Source organism: Equus caballus, chromosome 9 (genome assembly GCF_041296265.1).
Source record: "Equus caballus isolate H_3958 breed thoroughbred chromosome 9, TB-T2T, whole genome shotgun sequence".
Taxonomy (NCBI): Eukaryota; Metazoa; Chordata; class Mammalia; order Perissodactyla; family Equidae; genus Equus; species Equus caballus.
Genome location: NC_091692.1, coordinates 62,609,099 through 62,629,451, shown reverse-complemented (window position 1 = coordinate 62,629,451; position 20,353 = coordinate 62,609,099). Strand labels below are relative to the sequence as shown.

The following is a 20,353-nucleotide window of genomic DNA, read 5'->3' as shown; positions in this document are numbered from 1 at the left end:
GGACAAGTCACACACACTCTCGTGTGCCACAGTCCCCACCACAGCAGACCACGGTGTCCTGTTGCATTTCCTGTCTGACTCCTCCAAGCCTGTGGGCCGTGACCTCTATTCCAGCTGATGTATGTTTGGACACTGCTCCAATACCGCAAGGGCCAGCTCCAAAATGTGTTCCTTGATCTTTTAGACACCTAATTTCCTCACTTCTCCCAGTAACTGGGTTTCTGGTAAGTTATGTCTAATGGTTGATCTATCCCAAAAATAAAGACTGAATGGGAGTGAGTCACTCCCTGTGGCCTGAGGTCCCAAACACCCATTGTTCTGGAGAAGGTTCTAGCCAAGTCGCTGATGATGTAGGTTGGTTTCCCAGAGTGAGTTGGATCATAGGACAAGCCACACTTACATCCAGTGGTGAAAGGCAAAGTTCCAAGGTCAATACAAGCTCTAGGGTTGGGTGACCAAGGGCATCACAGAGGCTGGAAGTTCGAGGGGCATAGAAGGAGTTAGGAGAGTAAGGAAGTGAAAAGACAATACCATGTAGGATTAGAAGAGGAACTTGAGTCCGGCAGATATAACTCCCTTGAAAAAGTTTCTCAGCATCCACTGAACCTACAGTTCCTTATCCATATAATGAAACCAATGCCCCAGCCTCCAGAGTTGCTTCAGATATTCCATGAGACAGTGTACTCTGGGTGCTTACTAGGTACCTGGTATGACCCATGGTAACCCAAAGCACCCACGAGGTCCTGAGTGACTGCTGAGAATACTAAGGTGTGTTTGCAGTTTGCCTATGTGCAGAGTGAGTGTTTGGAGTGTAGGTGGGTCCAGTCAATTCTCAGGGGCAAATCCAAGATGGAGATTGATTATTCATAAGTTGACATTGTGTTGCCATCATTTATTTTATTTTTATTTTTAGTGTACTTATTTATATTTAGTTTATTTTTTCTCTAAAGTAAATGAGACAGGAGAGCGAGCTACTGTAGACCTGTGGGTGATGATAAATGTTTTTTATCACACCTCCTATTTGTATTTTTTAAAAAAAGGTTAGTTAGAGTGACATACTTCCCCCTCTCTTTATGCCTTGAAATATTGCATGGACAACTTATTCTATAAGATGCTTGCGACTTCAAATCACCTAAGGTTTTGCATTTCAACATTCCTCTCCTTCCTTTCTCCCTCACTCCTTTCTTTCTTTATAGCAGTTCACAGATTTGTCTTATCTAGTTCGACATTTCCCAAAATGTAAGCCAAGAAACACTAATCTCATTCTCCAGGTTCTCCAGATACAAAAGGGTTTTGTGATCAAATAAATTTGAGAAATGCTTCGTATTTGATCTCCTGCTCTAAGATTTGCTATGCACGTTAAAACGTATACAAGGCTTTGAGTTGCCTTGAAGTTAAAAAAAGCAAGAACTTTTAATCTGGTATTTCTCAAATACTATTTACCATGGGACTTATCCTTTCCCAGTTAAACCCTATTAACACCCTGCAGGGGACACTGAGAGAACTGTTCGTCTAGGTCTACTCGTTACATGGCTCTCTAACCTTGAAACTGGTATTGTTTTTATTGAAGGTGTCATGTTCTGTATTTATAGATTTATCTAACTCCCAAAGACCTAACTTAAAAAAGAAAATCAGAAGAGCATGTCTTCTACCCTCTGCTTCACACATATTTGAAAGTATAAGGTCAGCTACCTAATGAGAAAGCTCACGTACAACAGACATAAAAGTTGTTCTAAGCATTTCAACATTTTATCTTTATCTTATAATGGCTCAAGATATTATTTTGTTTTGTTTTGTTTTTTGTCAAAGCATCCAAGAGTCCTCCAATAACCCACAGATTTGCATATTCCTTTTCCTCTCTGAGTAACCTTGCATTCAAGGAAAACATTAACCCCAATTCTTCTTTAGAAAAGGTATGTAGCTTTTTTTTTCCTCACAGGCTCTGCACACGTTTGTACTTCTTCTCCCTCATCATTTGCTGACAAAAAACCTATTAGAAAGCAATTTGTTCTATGTTAAGTTCATTTACACAGCAGGTCAGCTGGTGTGTCCTGGCTACATATGTGGGCAGCCATCTCCCTGTATCTTGGAAGTGCCTTGACTCAGGGTTCATCTGGGTAGTAGCCCAAGGGAGAAGTGCTTCTGGGAGTTAGCCCAGAGGAGATAGGACTCCAGATACAGCGAGACTTCCTCTGTAGGGCAGGGGGCCGATGCCAAGTCCTGTGACACTCCTTTGGCTCTTTTGAAGCCTACGGCCTCTTCAGTGACCTGCCCTCAAAAGGACAAATACCAGGTCTCTCTGAGCAAAGAACAAGAGAACACTAAAAATCTTAGGACCATTTCAATGTCACTCTTTATGTAAAACCCACAGTCTCTGGGGACTATGACCTCTTCTTTTCTAAACTTCTCCGCTTCTCCAAACTTAGGATAAAACGCTTTTAGGTCTGGAAAGCACCTTGAATATGGATCCTCTGAGAGGTCCAACAGCTTGCTTGCTTCAGTCTGAGAGTTAATGGTTCAGCAGACCTAGAACTCAGATCTCTTGAATCGTCGAGCAACACTTTTTTCAAGTTCTCTCTTGCTCTTTCACCCCTGAATTATTTCATGATATCTAAACCACCCCATTTTTCCAGCCGTACCTTGATCTTCTCCCCTATAAGTTGGTCCCAGTAGCTCCTTGGTGCTCTGTGGAGATTCTGGGATGCAATGGGAGAGGGGAGGCTGCTAGCTGAACCTATGAGTTCTCTATGAGTTATTTAACCAGAATAGCTCCCTTTTTAGCTGTTTTTGTTATGATACTTTCCTGAAACAAGGGCTCCATGGCTTTAAAAATGTTTCCAAAGCACTGGTCTCCCCCATCAAAACCACACATTGTCTTGCTCAGCATTACTTGTCCAACTTCCAAAGTCTGTTTACGTCAACTTTGGATCATTTCTCTTCTTTCTCAAGACGTTGCCTTTCTTAGACTTTCATGATGCTTGTTGCTCCTCATTTCCCTCTTGCACCATAGATAGTTCTGTCCCATTTTCCATCCCTGTGACAGATCTGAACATTTGCAGCCTCCTCTTTTCATGTGGCATCGCTGTTTCTCATGAGCTTAGATGCTTGGAGTTAAACTGTCTTATCTCAAGATACCTAAATTCAGCCTCAGACCTCACTCCACCCTCTACTCCTTGATCGAAGTCTTTCTAAAACACTTTCTCAGAATGCCTGGGACATGTCCTGGCTGCTGTTAGCCTTCAGGCCCATAAAGTCTCACCTTCACCCAGGAGCAGCGTCTGTTTTCTGTCTTCATTGCTGTACCATAAACTCTGTGAGGGAAGGAAACATATCATATATTTTCCATCTCCACAACTAGCACTGGTCTTAATATGGTAGACATGCTAGTTAAGAATTTCATTGGCTACAAATGACACAAATCCCAAAACAATGGCTTAAATAAATTGGGGGTTTTATTCTTCTCACGTAGTCATAGGTCTAGAGGTAGGCAGTCCAGAGCTGGCATGACAACCATGATGTCATCAGGGACCCAGGCACCTTTGTCTATTCAAGCATCCTTAGCATTTGCTTGTCATTTGTGGTCCCCAGATTGCCAAAGCCCTTACAGCATCATATCCACATTTCAGGAAAGAAGGGGAAGGAGAATGGGCAAGTTGAGGTGGACAAACTTGTTGGTGGACAAACTTGTTGGTGGAAGACACCAACAAAGCAATAGTCAGCCACCTCCCTTTAAAGGGCTGTTCCAGAAGTGCCACCCAGTGACTTCTACTTCCATCTCGTTGGTAAAGCTGTGTCACATGGACATCTGTAGCTGAAAGGAGTCTGAAAAATGCAGCGTTCTCAAAGCTAGGTATGTTGTTGCTTTCATAAAATGGGGGTCCTGCTGGAAAAAAGAAAAAGATAATAGATACTTGATAGGCAAGCTGCAGTCTCTATCAAGGTAAGTATGCAAAAAGACTGCTTCTGAATGGAAGGGGAGGCCCCCTGCAAAGGGACTCTGTTGAGTACCGAGAAGAGTGGTTGTCAGAGTGTGCTTCCCAGACTGGCTGCATCAGTGTCACCTGGGAGCTTCTGATTCTGATGATGCTAAAGTCTGAGGACTGCTGGCCTAGAATGACCATGGATGGAGTCCTAGCCTCTGAGGCTCTTCTGTCCTGACATCATCAGAGGAGGCTGGGATGAGTTGGTGGCCAAGTTAGGCACTAGAAAATCTTTATAAAGCAACTGAAATTCACCCAAATAGAGCCAGAACAATCCAGGGTCATGATGTCACTGGTGCAGGAGGAACTTGTAGGAAAACCTGTATGAAAGTAGAACTGGGCCAACTAACTTAACATGGCAACAGATGTCAAAGGCTTTTTCCCTCCAAATGCCATCTTCCTTCCTACTCAGTGGAAGGGCTTCTATCCTGTGCAGCAGTAAAATAGAAAGTATTACTCTAGGATTTTGCAGTTAAAGGTTATTTGAAATGTATACTCCTTAAGCTTCAGTGGCTTGTGGGGAGGAGGTTTTAGCTATCCTATAATATCCATCCACATCACCAAATAACCAAAACTAATTAACACAATTAAGTGACAAGTGCTCACAGAGCACACGCAGCTCTGAGTTAGGTCTTATGGCCCAGGCCTCCTCCAAGTGTTGTCCCCGCGGATCCAACCCAAGGACTCTGTTACGGGTCTGCAACGAGATGAAGAACTCGAAGTAGAATGTGAATCAAGCATGTTACTCAGTTCTCTGTTTAGATCAGCTGTCGTTTTTTTCATACTCAGACTTTCTCCAGGAAGAAGTTAGAGCAGGAGAGAAACTAACAGTTTGCAGACTGGCTCCTTGGAGAAGCACTGCTCTCCCTGCTCCCTTCGAAGGAGACTGCCTCCCCGGTCCTGCCTTCCTGCAAATTCTGGAGCTGCCACTGCAGGCATCCTGCTGTCCTTCATTCCTTTAACAAACGTTTAGTTGGGGCCTACAGTGTAGCAAGTACTATGCTGGGTGCTCGGGACACAGTGGGCAACAGGACAGTCTGTGAGGCTATCAGTTGTCATCGAATGGTAATATCAAATGGGAAGGTATGGGTGGAAGTACTCAATAAACTTAATTATATTTAAGAGTCAGGTAGTGTTCTCTTTCCTCCATTAGATGGAATAAAAGGTGCAAAGAGAACAAGTACCTCGCGTGATACTGCCAGAATTAGAACTCGCCACTCCCAGTACCATTGCCATTAGCTGAATTTGTTCCCTTCTTTTCTCTCTGTCTGGTGGGTCTCGTGTGGAAGAACATTGTTCTTAAACTTAAGAAGAGGCAAAAGAATTTAGAGTTGCCTTTTGGGTGAGTAGCATGTGATACTGACAGTTCGATTCACTCCCAACCTCCCTCATGGGTGTCGGAAAATGAAGCCAATCTCAGGATACATCACTGGAGCCTAAGTGAAGGGTCATAAAGCTCCAGGTGATGGAAGTTGCTATCGACTAGCCCTCTGGGGGAGCAGGCATTTCCATCACCTGCTGTGGTTTCTTAGCCTAGATGTTTAGGAAGCAACATGAAAAGGTCACAGGATGCTTAGGAATAGAGACGAGATGTCAGAGAGGGTTGGAAGGACAGAAGAAAACAATGCTGGACCTAGCAACTTTAAAAAGACCTGCAAGCAACTATGGCAAATGTTAACGTTTGCTAAATCCTAAGAGTATGTATGTGAGTGTTTTATATTTTTCTCTGTACTTTTCTTTACATTTTAATATGTCATAATTTAACATTTAAGAAATTTAAACAGTATCCTTAGAATAGAATATTATCTTCAGATGACCAATTTAACACAGAAGAGAAATTGCAATAAATACAATATTCATAGTCCTAAAATTATGAAGGGCAGGGACAGTTTAGTGGTGTGTGTGTGTGTGTGTGTATGTGTTCAGAAGCTTTAGTGTACATCCACACCCCTGCGGGATTTTTTAAACACAGATTATTAACTCTGCCTTCTTCTGACACAGTAGGTCTGGGGTGAGGCCCTAGAATTTGCATTTCTGTAAGATCTCACAACGAAGTAATTCTAATGATGCCTTGTCAAGTAGTCATTCTGTGCTCTTCTCACAATGATCTGGATGGGTTTGATCCATTTATTCAACAGATATTTAGTAAGTCCCTACTATGTGCCAGGTACTATGTTACATACTGGAGAGATGCAGTTTATTGTACATTTACAACTCCTTATCCAGAGGCAATCATTAAATGCATTTTGTGTGTTTAGCCAAAAGATGAGAAATCATTTAAACACTAAAATAAGCTGTTGGATATTATAATAGCTAATCAGTACGCTAGAGGAACACCCTGGGGAGGCCTGTGTATGAAAACTTTGCTTTTTTATATACAGTAATTAATAATGATTGCAGATGATTTTCCTTTTCTTGTCTTTTCCCCAGTCCCCTCCTATTCTTTTCTCTTTCCTCTCTCCTTTGCATAAACATGGTTGATTGACTAGTCCCATAGCTATCTCAACCCTCTTCTTCCTTGCTACCTGTTACAAAAGGTTCTGGAAAGCCAGATATTTGCTCTTCCAGATTCCCTGGCAGCCAGGGCTGACCACATGCTTCAGTTATGGCCAATGAGACATAAGTGGAAATAGGCTGGGGGCCTTTCGAGACAGATATTGCTTCTATATAAAAGAGATAGGAGTAAGAGGAAGATCATTGGTATAAGCCTATTTCCCTGTCTTCCTATCTTGAAGGCAGACATGATGTCTGGGGCTACAACAGCCATTTTGTGACCCTGAGGCAACCAGCATTAGAATGAAAAGTCCAAAGGTGGCAGAGTAGAAATAGTAAAACATCCTGGTCTTTGATGGCATTTTTTACCAGCTGAAACAATGTTAGCAAACCACGCATATTTAGACAATGTTAGTGATAAAAGCAAAGCTCTATTTTATTACTGTTAATTTCTATCATTCTCAACTGATACATCCTCTTCTCCCTTTTTTTGTTGTTCTCATCTGCCTCCCTTTTTCCTTTTCTTCTTTCTTTGTTATGGGCTGAATTTTGTCCCCACCTAAATTTATATGTTGTTTGTAACCTCTAGTACCTCAGAATGCGACTGTATTTGGAGATAAGGTCTTTAAAGAAGTAATTAAATTAAAATGAAGTCAGTAGGGTGGGTCTTAACCCAATATGACTGGTGTCCTCAAAAGCAGAGGAAATTTGGACACAGAGATGTATGGAGGGAAGACCACGTGAAGACACAGGGAGAAGATGGCCATCTACAAGCCAAAGAAACCAACTCTACTGGCACCTTTATCTTGGACTTGTAGCCTCCAAAACTGTGAGAAAATTAATTTTTGTTGTTTAAGTCATTTAGTCTGTGATACTTTGTTATGGCAGCCCTAACAAACCTACACTCCTGCCTCCCTTTTTTTCATTCTGTTATTTCTTTTCCCTTAGTTGTATTTCTATTTCCTTTATTTCAATTATAAAACCCACATATGTATATTACCCAAATATATATGTATATATGTGTATAGATATTACCCAAATATAATTATGTATGTATGTGTATGTATATATATTACCCAAGGGGTGTGTGTGTGTGTGTGTGTAGTATACCCAAGGGACACCCAAGAGTGAGGAATCCTTTCACTGGGGTCCTTCAGCAAACTCCTCCTCACACACATCTCACGTCTCCTTGGCGAGAATTTTGTCACATGCCTTGTGTAAACCAGAGCTGGGAAGGGGAGTGTGAGAACCAGCACTGATCTGGGCCAGTGCAGACTTACTCTGTTTGGCTGAGAATAGAAGCTGTCTGCCTTACAGCTCATGGGTGCTCACAGAATCAGGGAGACAAGATCATAAACCAGGTTCTGTAAGAAGGGTGGTTATCATCCAGGGACAATTTTGCCCCCCTGCCCCCAGCTCAAGGGGCTATTGGTAACGTCTGGAGACATTTTTGGTTGTCATACCTTGGGGGTTGCTATTGGCATTTAGCGAGTAGAGGCCAGGGATGCTGCTAAACATCCTACAATGCACAGGACAGTTGGCCCTACAAAGAATTCTCCAGCCCAAATTCAGCCATGCCGAGATTGAGGAGCCCTGTGTTAGAAGGAAGGAAGAGGGGCGGCTGTTGGGAGGGCGAGAAGCAGTGTGTGGCGCGGACCTCCATGCGCAGCGCTCCCTGTCAGTCTAGCAGCTTCAGGCTACAGCCGCCCTGAGTGATGGAAGCTGATCGGATTACATTGGCCAGCTGGCCCTCAGTCCACAACTGTGTGTCAGAGACCCGAGTGAATCAGAAAGATTTGTGCAGGCTAAAATTAGAAAAGGGAAAACAAATGGTGATTTGAAAATAAATTTGAATATCCTATTTAGATCCTCTGAGACTGTAGTCTGACACATAAATAGGACTAAAGATATTAAAATATGGTATCCTGTCACTCTAGTCACTAGATTTCACTAGCTCTGAGTGTAATAATGCCTGAGTCACTACGTAGAATTAATACCTTTTAATATTTAAAAGACATTAATAACCTTGTTTTGATATATTATTGATATACATTTAGATTACTTTCATAGTTTCTAAGAGTAGCTCTTTAAGCATTATTATCAATGATTATAATTAATGCTTTTTAAACTTCTTTGCAAACATTACTTAAATACAGTTGACATATATGAATGGTAGGCACACTTGTTTCTACAAAGGTAGCTAGATTAAAAAAAATCACACCCTGACCTGCAGTTTCCTTTGCACATATGTAGTTTGTCCTGTTTTCTTTGTGGCTGCTGTTTGCAAGGTCACATTTTCCCCACAAATAAAAATGAAAGAAATGACATAGAAGACTTTGGCCAAATTGGCTAAAAGTTTCATGGTGTCTGGTTTTGTTAAAACTGAAAATGCATCTACTTTTATATACATCATAATGTATCAGCTTTGGATATAGCAAAAATCACATAGTTAGCTTAAACTGCAAAGCATTTTCTCTTTTATAGGCTGTGATTTACACGGCCTACCAAGCAGCATTTTTGCTTAACCATTCTTTTTTTTTTTGAGGAAGATTAGCCCTGAGCTAACTACTGCCAGTCCTCCTCTTTGTGCTGAGGAAGCCTGGCCCTGAGCTAACATCCATGCCCATCATCCTCTACTTTATACGTGAGACGCCTGCCACAGCATGGTGTGCCAAGCTGTGCCATGTCTTCACCCGGGATCAGAACCAGCGAACCCCGGGCCGCCAAGAAGCGGAACGTGTGAACCTAACCGCTGCGCCACCGGGCCGGCCCCTGCTTAAACATTCTTTAATCAGTTCACAAGGAGTTTGCACTGGAATTCATCACTAATGTATGCACTTACATAATGTGCTCCTGTGCACTCATGTACATCCTTCACATTCACTTTTCTTTATCCAGGCAGTGTCTAGAACCAGAACCAGAACCATCACTTTGGCTAAGTCTCCAGTTTATTAGAGACTGAGGGTCTTCAGAGGAGTATTAGTTCAGTTTGAAGATGCTCTTCAGCTGTGTTTTTCTATTTAGTTGCCTATGGATGACAGATAGTGATGTTTTACACATTTAAGAGCACTTCATTTCCTTAATACATGGACGGATTTCTAGTTGGCTCCAGGCTCCTTGCTATTAATAGCTGTGGAAGATGCACTGTACATCTAATTTAGCGCTGCCTGGGGTGACACAGTTGGCTCTCAGCTATTTCACTGCCAATATATACAGCTTATGCCATGAGGAGCCTGGGGATAATTGACAAGATCCCTGGCCCCCAAAACTGAATCCAAAATGAGCTTCCCAGACAGCTTTCCTCTCAGTGCCCACAGCTAACTTTGGTTTGGTGCCATGACTAAAATAAGGAAGACAAGCCACCTCCTAGGTTTTCCTTCATTCCAGACACATTTGACTTTGTCTACACCCAACCTTATGAACTATGGAAGCTCTCAGGGGCGGCTCCTGAATTTCTATATATTTAGGGGTAGCGACACAGCAGAAGCTAGGGGACTTGTCTGGAATGTGTGCTTACAAGGCAAACACATCTTCTTTTATTTTCATTATATGTTTCATTTCGAGGCAGCTGTGGGGGGGCTGATGGATGCTTGGTTGAGGAGGGGTATATAAAGCCCACCTTGGCAGAGCCACTGGTCATCCTCATGGAAAGCCGTTTGTGGTGCCGCCATTGAAGGCCAAACCTCTTAGTGGGGGTTTTTAGAGTATAACATCAACCTATCTCTTGCGCCTTATGTTCCACCATCCTGCCCACCCCAATCTCCCACTCAGCCAAGCTGCAGCCACACAGGGCTTGTGACTGTTCCATGAACAGAAAACACAGCTTTTTCTTTTCTTTTGTTCCTTTGTTTTTGGTGTTTCCAAGGTCTAGATTCTTTCCCCTTCCCTACTACCCAGGACCTCTACCAAAACCCAGTTAAAACTGTACTTCTTCTGAGAAACCCTCTTCAACCCTCCCCAGACAAAATTAATTACACCCTCTTTCCTGTATGCTGACAGCATTTCCTCCACACCGCAGTCATCACAGGTCTGGTACGGAATTCTAGTTATCCAACACACAGGTTTCTCAGCATTGGGTTGTGAGCTCTTTAAAGGCAGAGACCATATCTTACTGACTTCAACATCACCACTGCCCAGACAGCTTCTGACATTTGGCTGGAGCTCAATAAAGGCATGTTGCCATAAGCTCTTATTGTTCCAATGGTACTCTATCAGCATCAGTGGAGAAGGAGGTGTTCCCCAATAACATGGTGAACAGGGAATTAAAACATAACCCTGTAATGTTGAACTATTTTCTGGGTGAAAACAATTTTAAGTATGTCCCTGCCTTAGTAGAAAGCCCTAACATATGCTTTGCCTCATCGCTTAGAATTCTTGTTGTGAGTATTGGTTATTACACTGAGCTCTCATAGGAGCAGTGTTCCATTACTTATGAAGGTGCCGTGAAATAATGGTGTCAATCAATGCTTTCTTAACAAAACATGCATATTGACAAAACAAAGCATTGGTCCATCCAGTGATCTTCCAATGAAGCATCAAACGTTAAGTCTGTCAGATTTTTGTTTCAATGAATGAATGCAAGTTGACTTGGCTTATAAAACATCTGGAATACACTGATCTTTCCCTGTATCATTTAGTGTCAACTTCTTCAAAATTTTCCTCTTTCTGAAAAGTATTAATTTTCGGGAAGGGGACTTTTAAATACTCAATGACTGCAGAAGGCCATATGAACTTGAACTATATTACCTTTTTTCAACTCTTTTAGAGAATCAGGTTGTTGTCCTAACAACAATCACTATACGCTGTATTAGTAAAGGCTCACCAAGTGACTTTGTCTTCCTTTTATCCATCCAGTCATTCAACAGGGACCAAGTGCTAGGCATGGTGCTAGGATCTGGGGACCTAAGAGTGAACATGATAGACACGATGCTTACCTTGAGGTCTTCCTATTGAGGGAAGAGAGAGCAACAAACAGAATTGCAATAGGGAATGTGTTTCAATTTTAGGATCTTCACCAATCCATAAAACATTGACTACTTCTGCCAGTTCACTTGACGTTCCTATGACCTTTCCATCACTGGTTTAAGAGGCCATCGTAACCCAGATAAGGGCCAGTTGTATTGCTCTGGTAGCAGGGATCGGAGTTTTAACGAGGGTCCAGAGTGACCTCTCTGGACTTGGTTACTCTTGGTGTTTTTGTGGTGGGACTGGGGAACTGGCTAAGAGTAATAAGATTTATGTTTGTAATCTCAGTGGTTTGTGGAGGAGAATGGCGATGCCTATCAGTCATGGGAGGGGGCGGTCACCAATGGCAGCCCCATTGGCAATGATTGTGATCAAAGAAAGAAAGTGAGAAGTAATTACTGCTGCTGGAAGGTGGAGCAAAATCTCCTACTTGAGGAGTTTCCAGAAGTACGTTTTGTTTACACACAAAAAAATGATTGAACTGCATAGATATCCAAGTGTTAGTAACTAATGGAATTAAATTGTTTGATTTACACCTATTGATCTTTGTCACGTGTGCCTTACACTAATGTTTAGTGATTTATTGGGTATCTGTTGTGTGCAAATAACCATGCTAGATACTGAGGGAGCTCTGTTTTGTTCTTCTGGGTTTCTAGCTCAGGAATGGCATCAACCAAGGACACAGGGTCTGCAGGTTCAAGGTCACAGGGAGAAATCCAACTATGAATGGAAGGAAATCTTGGTTCCTAATGGGAAAATAAGAGTATTATTGTGTTGGGGTGTTTTAAAAGCTTATCCTGGTGGAGTGATTGGTAACAGACAGTTCCCCCAGGTCTTGGCACAGGAAGAAGGACCGCTTGGTTGATAATAGCAGATGCTGGGCTTGAGAATACCTTTCAGAGATGACACTAAAAAGCAAATTTACTATGAATTTTTGACATCAAGATTATCTATATTTGATATGTTAAAATTCAATTTAACTAATAATTATTTAGAATCTACCAAGATTCTCTTTAGGGCATTGAGGGGGCTCACTGTGTATTTTTATGTTTTTTAATTATTATTTTTGTGTGTATGTGTGGAAGATTGGCCCTGAGCTAACATCTGCTGCCAATCTTCCTCTTTTTACTTGAGGAAGATTGTTGCTGAGCTAACATCCATGCCAATTTTCCTCTATTTTATGTGGGATGCTGCCACAGCATGATTTAATGAGCAGGAATGAGTCCATGCCCAGGATCCGAACCTACCAACCCCAGGTTGCCAGAGTGCAGTGTGTGAACTTAACCACTACACCACCGGGCTCGCCCCATCATTGTGTTTTCCTACCTGAATGAGACTAACTTTAAGACTTAAAATCTTCCTAACAAATATATAGAGAGGCTTAAAGGACTGAGCCAATCTAATTTTGCCTTTTCAATGGTAATTTCAAATTTAGAGGTAAAAAAATCATCTTATTGTGGGGTGAATAGAGTTTTTTACTGAGATTGTTTTAGTCATGTGGAGTAATCATGGCATGTTAGAATTGGAAATGAGTGATGATCTCTCTCAGGGATTTTCAAATGTTGTTTAGCCAAAGAATCCTTTGTTTAAACAAAATTTTACACTGAAGTGTGGTGTGTCAGACAGACAAAAGTGGAGTTGGATATGGAGACTAATCCCCATTGACTTGTTCCATTTGAGTCTCCAAGGGGTTCCGCAGGACACAGTTTGCAAACTGCTGCTCCAGGCCAGTTTCCACATTTGATCAATGAGGGTGCCAAGCTGGGAAGAGTAAGTGTATCTCTCCATAGTACTCTTGTCAGAAGCAGAAACAGGTCCAGGTTCAGATATTTTGACTTATTTCATTGAGTTTCCCTCTGAAAACCTAAAACAATTTGTCTGTCCTTTCATTCGTGCTTCTTACTGCCTGTGTCCTCTGAAACTGGGCCACTGTCTGATTAGTGATAGTAACTGGGGAAAAGATTGACTGCTGTGTCCTGGGCTGAGAGGCAAATAGGTTAAATCCACTGTGTTTCTTAATCCTCGTATTGTGTTTGACTGTATTCATCTTTGCTCTTCAGATAGAGAAGAGAGCCTTCCATGAGCCCCAGCCCCAGTGCCCCCCTTCAGTGGGAAATGCAGTTCTACAGAAGGTGGTAGATTTCCATGTGCGTCTTTGTTGGAAAGCGTCTATGTGTTGGAGAACTTCTCTGTGATTGCCCCAGTAGTAGTGCAGGTTGGCTATCCCCATGCTTTTTATGAGCATGGTGTTGGGGGGGTTCCTTCGTAGACTCCCAGGTATTTCCCAAGCTTGGGTAGCAAGGCCCTACACAGTTCTTCCTTACTGCTGTTTAAGTCATCTGGTTGCACCACTTTTAATCTTTGTTATTAGGTGTGTTTGGCTGAGACTCTGGGGAGCAGACAGCTAGCTGTCCATCAGCTCCTCGTGCTCCCCCCTTGTGTAGCATATTGTTCCTGGGAAGTAGCTACTCAGTCAGACATCACATCTCCCCCTGCCCCCTCTCCCCACGGTTAGGTATGACCACATAATCAAGTTCTAGCTCATGCAATGTGAGTACAAGTGACGTGCACCACTTCTAGGCCTGGCCTGTCGGAGCCTCCCGCCAGCCCTTCTCAGCCCTCTGTCCCTGTCTGTTGGCTGCATATGCAGAACTTAAGGACCCAGACCAAGGTTTCTTAAGCTCAGCACAATTAGCATTTGGGCCTGAATATTTCTTGGTTATGAGAATCTATCCTGTGGATTATAGGATGCCTAGCAGCATCCCTGACCTCTACTCATTTGATGCCAGCAGTACCTCCCCTCATTGTAGCAACCAAAAATATCTCCAGACATTACCAAATGTCCCCTGTTTTGGGGGGAGAGGGCGGACAAAATGGTCCCCAGTTGAGAACCACTGCCTAGAGTATTGCAGAGCCACAAGATGGCAGGAGTGTGAGTCCCTCCATCACCATGAAATAGAAAGCCCACCAGGAATTACTGCACTGGATGATCGAGCCGTGGAAAATTTGAGGTTTGTTAGTTATAGCATCTGGTGGTACCTAACCAAACACACCACTTAGATCTGCTTTGCAAGTTGGACTTGTGTGTGAGATTCCTTTTAAAGAAAGAGTTTCCTCAAAAAGAATGAAATGAACAAAACCTTTGAAAACTTTTGACCCAGTTCAGTCTCTTCCTTTTACAGACCAGGACCAGGTACAAAGAAGCGAGGTGACTTGTCCAAGATCTCACAGCTAGTGAGTTGCAGAGGCAAGCCCAAAACTCAGGCCTCCAGAGGCTTCATCCAGTGCCCTAACCTGAAGTCTCCCACCTCTAACCCTCTCCAGTCAACAACAGGTGGAGGTGATAAAACCAGCCACTTTGAAAAGCAGCACTGTCTCAAAGGCCTGGGTACCGTTTAACTTGGCCAAAACTTGGGCTGATGTCAGCCTAGTCCTGCAGGTAGGATGGGTGGATAAAGCACCTTCGGTTCATCACCCCATCATGTTTCTTCTACCTGTTCATTGTGTTCCATCACCTGAGTCACTATTTGGGGGTAGGGCATTGCCTCACTCTTCAAAGACCCTGTTAAAATGCAAGCTCTTCCTAGGAGGAATAATGCTATTAAATGTGCTACCCATCAGTATAGATCCCTTGATTAGAGTACTCAGCTGGCCCGGAAGAGCAAGGGGGCCCTTAAAAGGAGGCCCTGAGCAGGTCAGTCCCCAAAGCCAGGCTAGCATGGAGTTCCAACTGGGACGAGGAGAGGACTGAGGAACCAGAAAGCCAGGGAAACTGGTGGCCTTGCTACACCTGGTGTGCGCATTGAATGAGGGAAAAGCCTAATTGCTAATGGAAAAGATGTTTCCAGCAGCACTTGAGGCCTGGCTCTCATTGACTCAGGCCCTGGGCATGCCAAGCCCACGGGCCACTCCTGGGGCATCCAGGTGAGGCTGGTCCTAGCTGGAGGCATTGGCACCCCTTCCAGTTAGAGAGGCGTCCTTTGGAGAAAGCTGTAAAGTACGTGCACTGACTAAGACTCCTTGCACACATTTTTACACCCTCTTTCTCTATTCTGTGTTCCCTTTATCCTCCCACCCCCAGCCAGTTCTGAACACACAGGCCCTGGTACCACTCCTGGATTTACAAATTCCTCCCAGAAGATACCCATAATTTGCTCCCTTTTTAGCTTTTTCTTGCCAATTATGGAGAAGAATGGGCTTACCTCCCCTGGGGTTCTACAAAACAATGATCATCTGTCCCAGGTGGTTAAGTTTCTATAAATTCTCACAAGTAGCAGAAGCCGGGTTCTCACCCACCAAGGAGGGCTGGGTGTCGCCTTACCGCTGCCAAATGCATTCGGATGGGTTGTTTTTCTCCTCTGCTAACTGTTCCTTCCACCCAAAAGTTAAGATGGGAAAAGGGAAACGATTATCCTCACTCCGAGAATTACAAATTTTATTTTAAACTAGGATCCTCATCAGTTTTAAACACTTCTCTCTCTCTCTCTTTTTTTTTCCCAGTTTGGATAACGGTTCCCGGAATTAAACTTCAGGCCTCAGGATGTCTGAGCTGGGGGCTAATTGTTGAATTGTCCCAAGCCAACAACATTGTAAAAAAATAATTTCATCTTAATTGCTCATGGGGAAAAAAGCAAAGAAGTGTGTAGACATTTGGGGACCTATGTGCTTTGTTAAACTAAACTACTAACAATCTTGGACAAAGCAGTTTGGACAGTCTGCTGAGCTGGGTTATTGTTAAGAGATTCAATCTTTAGATACTCAGCTTTTCTATATTATGTTGCAACATTTGTTGCTTAACCTTTTTGCATCATTTTGAATAGGAAAGTACTGCAGCACTGAAAATTTCTTTACAAGTCGTCTAGCTCCTTGCTACTTGAAGTGTGTCCGTGGACTGACCGGCAGCATTGGCATCATCCAAAGGCTTGCTAGAAACGCAGACTTTTAGGCCTCACCTCAAACCTGTTGAATTAGAATCTGCAGTTGAACAGCCTCCAGATGATTCGTGTACACGTTAAAATGCAAGACACAGTTGTCTAGTTCTACTCCTTCATCTGATATTTGAGGAAACTGAGGCCCAGGCAGGTTCTCTGAGGAAAGCTATGGCTCAGGAGGAAGGGCTCCATCTTAAAGCAAGCTGCCGTGAGCCTCACAGTCTTCCTGGATGCAGGCTCACAGGGTGGCTGAAAACTCTGTGACGTCTGCTTCTGACCATACCTAAACTTGGCCACAAAGCAAGAGAATGTTCTAGAGCTGCTTCCCTGGTGGGCACTTTTCTCAAAATAACGGTGAAAGACTTCCCCGGGTGGGACAGATGTGGGCTGACATGATCGTTTCAGACCTGGCAGGTAAATAATGTCACCATCTGTTCAGACCCTTGGCTGTGAACAGTTTCTCAGTGGTGGCAGGAGTACAGTTGTCTACTTTACAAGGAAGCTGGAGGTCAGAACCCACAATATTTATGTTGGAGTTTTCACTGTTTGTATGAGGAAACATCCTTATTAATCTCCTGTTATTGAGCAGGTCCCTGAAATCAGGTGTTCATTTAAAACAATAAACAAAACCTCTTCCTCATATTTCAGGTTTGATGCAGTTGCTACCTAGGGCAGCCTAGTTCTTTAGGGCTATGTTAGATTTTATTTTCACTGTAAATAAGACTATAAATCCAATAGAGTTGGTCATCCATATATAGACTCTCACATTTTACTGTCATTATAAAAAATAAATCATTTCTTTTCTTTTCATTTTTTGAGGAAGATTATCCCTGAGCTAATATCTGCCACCAAGCCTCCTCTTTTTTTTTTTTTTAAGATTTTATTTTTTCCTTTTTCTCCCCAAAGCCCCCCAGTACATAGTTGTATATTCTTCGTTGTGGGTCCTTCTAGTTGTAGTATGTGGGATGCTGCCTCAGCGTGGTTTGATGAGCAGTGCCATGTCCATGCCCAGGATTCGAACCAACCAAACACTGGGCCGCCTGCAGCGGAGCGCACGGACTTAACCACTCGGCCACGGGGCCAGCCCCTACCAATCCTCCTCTTTTTGTTGAGGAAGATTGGCCTTGAGCTAACATCCGTGCCCATCTCCTTCTATTTTTATTTTTATTTTTTTCTTTTTGATATGTGGGATGCCTGCCACAGCATGGCTTGACAAGCAGTGTGTAGGTCAGCACCTGGGATCCGAACTAGCAAACCCTGGGCCGCCAAAGTGGAACGTGCAAACTTAACTGCTACGCCACTGGCCGGCCTCAAAAAGAAATCATTTCTGATTGTCACATCTTGCTATGTGATGGGAAGCAATGAAAGCAATTATTTTAGAAACCACGATGGAGAGAATAAAATGCCCTGTATTACTGATGGGAGAGAAAGCAGTTAAAACGTCCGGTTACACGCACATGTCTAAACTCTGTGCCTTAGGCAGAAGGATCAGGTGTTGGAGGCCTGAAACAGGAGGTCCCATGGGTTCATGGGCCTGGAGAGGGAGGGAGAAAGGGACAGAGGGAGAGAAGGAGGGTTTCTTTCTCCTGGAGGAAGCAGAGAGAGGAAGATTTGCGTGTCTTTGTTGTTGATGATTGGATCCTGGTAAATGAAATATAACATACCTGAATGTGCAGATCAGATCACGAAGTCTGGCATACACGAAACACTCAATGTTATGTTCTTTCCTCACTCCCTTCTCTCTTTCCTGTGGAGAGTCAGGCTGATGACACAGTCCTGGCAAATCCCAGAGATAGATTTGGTTTGCTCAAGAGGACTTTGTCTGTTCTGGCAAAACATAAAGGAGAATGTTTCCATTGTTACTAATAAAAGAACAGCTGTATGAATCATGGCTGCTTCATGAGAACAGTGGCAGCAGATGCAGAATCTCCATGCCTCTGGGGTCACAAGAAATTTGGATTTCCTGACAAGGACTCGGGTTTCTGTGGGTTCATGTTGAAATGATGAGCGGAGTGGAGCCAACCGTGATCCACAATTGGCCATCTAGGTCTGGAATATTCCAGATGAGGTCAGAGGCAATTCTGATCTAGTCCACTGTGCTGAGACTCCCGGGGCAGAAGAGAAGGTGCTGGGGACACAGGCAGAGCACACTCAGGAGGTGATTCTCAGAGTCCATAGGAAAGGTTACGATGAGCCCACAAAGCAAACAACCTTTTGGGGGAAAACAATTCTGTCTAATGCATCCCACTTTTTCTTTAAAGGAAAATATATAGGTATAAAAATGGGGAGGAAGACAGAGGGGCAGTGATCTACTTAGAGTTTCAAATACCTTTGGCACGGCTTTTCACATGACAGTCTTATGAGGAATTTCCCTCTAAGGCTGGTGCTCCTCCCACTAGATCAGTGACCTCTAAAATGGATGGCCCACTACACTCTGGAGGGTGCACAAGATAATCCAGTGCTTTCAAAAAGAAACTATTTCGATTTTTTTCCTAAAAATCAGAAAGAAACTAAGCTATACCAATTTGAAAGTATGGATTGAGCCTGGCACATTCCGTCAGTTTGTATGTCAGACAGCCCCTCATTACCATACCCAAGTAAGGTCTCCTGAGGATCGAGGGACTTCCCACATCTCAGAGGGTCAGAGTGGCCCTCGGCTTGCTTGTTCACTGTCAGCACATTGCCCCGTGTTGCCCTTTACTCAGATCTAGTAAAGTGAATGTGTAGATGTCATTGTCTTTCTTCCTCTGACAGTAAACCAGCGGCTTAAAATGATTCTTGCAAAGAAACCACAAATGGAGGTAACACTAATAAAGCAAGCATAGGTCAAGCCCGAAAAAGAGCAAAGCCAATGCTTCTGTTACTCCTGGGATGCACTCACCGTCAGCCATAATGGGATATTGAAAATGACGACAGTCTCATCTGAGTTAACAAGTTGCCAAGACATTTTCAAGACGATGCTTTGAAATATGAATTACCTTCACTATCCTTGATGATGAATGTCACCCAAGTACCCATATAAGCTCAAGGACATTAGGAAGCCATTGTGATTAGCAATTCAGTCAGAAGCTAAACATCCAGGACGTGAAGACAAACTGCTATAATCCCTCTGCCCCCAACCAGTCGTGGTTAAAGACATGTGACTCTCAATAGCACTTTAAAAATTTACCAAATTTACTGATAAATGTTTAAAAGGCTCTTTTGAGATTTCTTACTTATTAGTGAAAAAGCCACATATGACTGGGTGAATACTTCTCCTGACCCTGTTAAAAATGGTTGAAATACTACGTAAAGATATATATGGGGACAAACAAAATACCTTTCTTTGTCAGCTAATACTTTTGGAATAGAAATAGAAAATATTTCTGAATGTCTGAAGAAGCCAGGATTGGAACAGATGATGCTGTGGAGGATGTTTGCTATGTGGTTGTATAAAAGAGTCTACGTGGTGAATATGTTTCAGCTTAGAGTATTTGCTAGATTCTGTTTCAATAATTCAGAACCTAAAAAACTCCTTTAAATTTGTGTGTGTGTGTTCATGCACATACACCACATATGGGAAAAGGTGCTATAAGTGCTATAGCTTCATCAATTAAATTATTTCTTTAATTAAAAAATATTCTAGGGAAAATTTTGGTAAATATGACCACTGAGACAGCAATAGGGCCAGATGAAAGTCATTCTCCGAATCATACACAGGAAAGATTTTATAACAAAGCAGTTAATGCCAGAAGGGCACAAAGTGTTACCGGATGTCATCCATATGGGTTAGCTTTATAAAAACAAGACCTTTAAAATATAGTGGAGTCTTTATAACACTGTATAATGAACGGGATAGTGACCATGAAAGTCTTTTGTAATACATAGAAGTTCCTTATAATTTCCTTGTGTTATCTTCTGTCAAAAGCTTAGAGGAATTGCTCAACTTAACATGGGTTATTCATTTTTCTTTTATAAAAATATGAGACCCAAATATGCAGACTT

The 20,353-nt window shown here is 42.8% G+C and overlaps 1 protein-coding gene and 1 long non-coding RNA gene across 10 annotated transcripts in view; one reads left to right on the top strand and one right to left on the bottom strand.

Annotated features, from left to right (window-relative positions):
* NCALD (neurocalcin delta) overlaps positions 1 to 20,353 on the top strand; it is a 389,505-nt gene that overhangs the window by 262,493 nt on the left and 106,659 nt on the right. The gene's annotated exons all lie outside the window — the stretch shown is intronic.
* On the bottom strand, positions 868 to 18,169 carry LOC138915612 (uncharacterized). Its single transcript, XR_011421668.1, has 2 exons — positions 18,034 to 18,169; positions 868 to 3,880 (listed from the first exon to the last, which is right to left on the bottom strand). It is a non-coding gene; the product is annotated as an uncharacterized lncRNA (long non-coding RNA).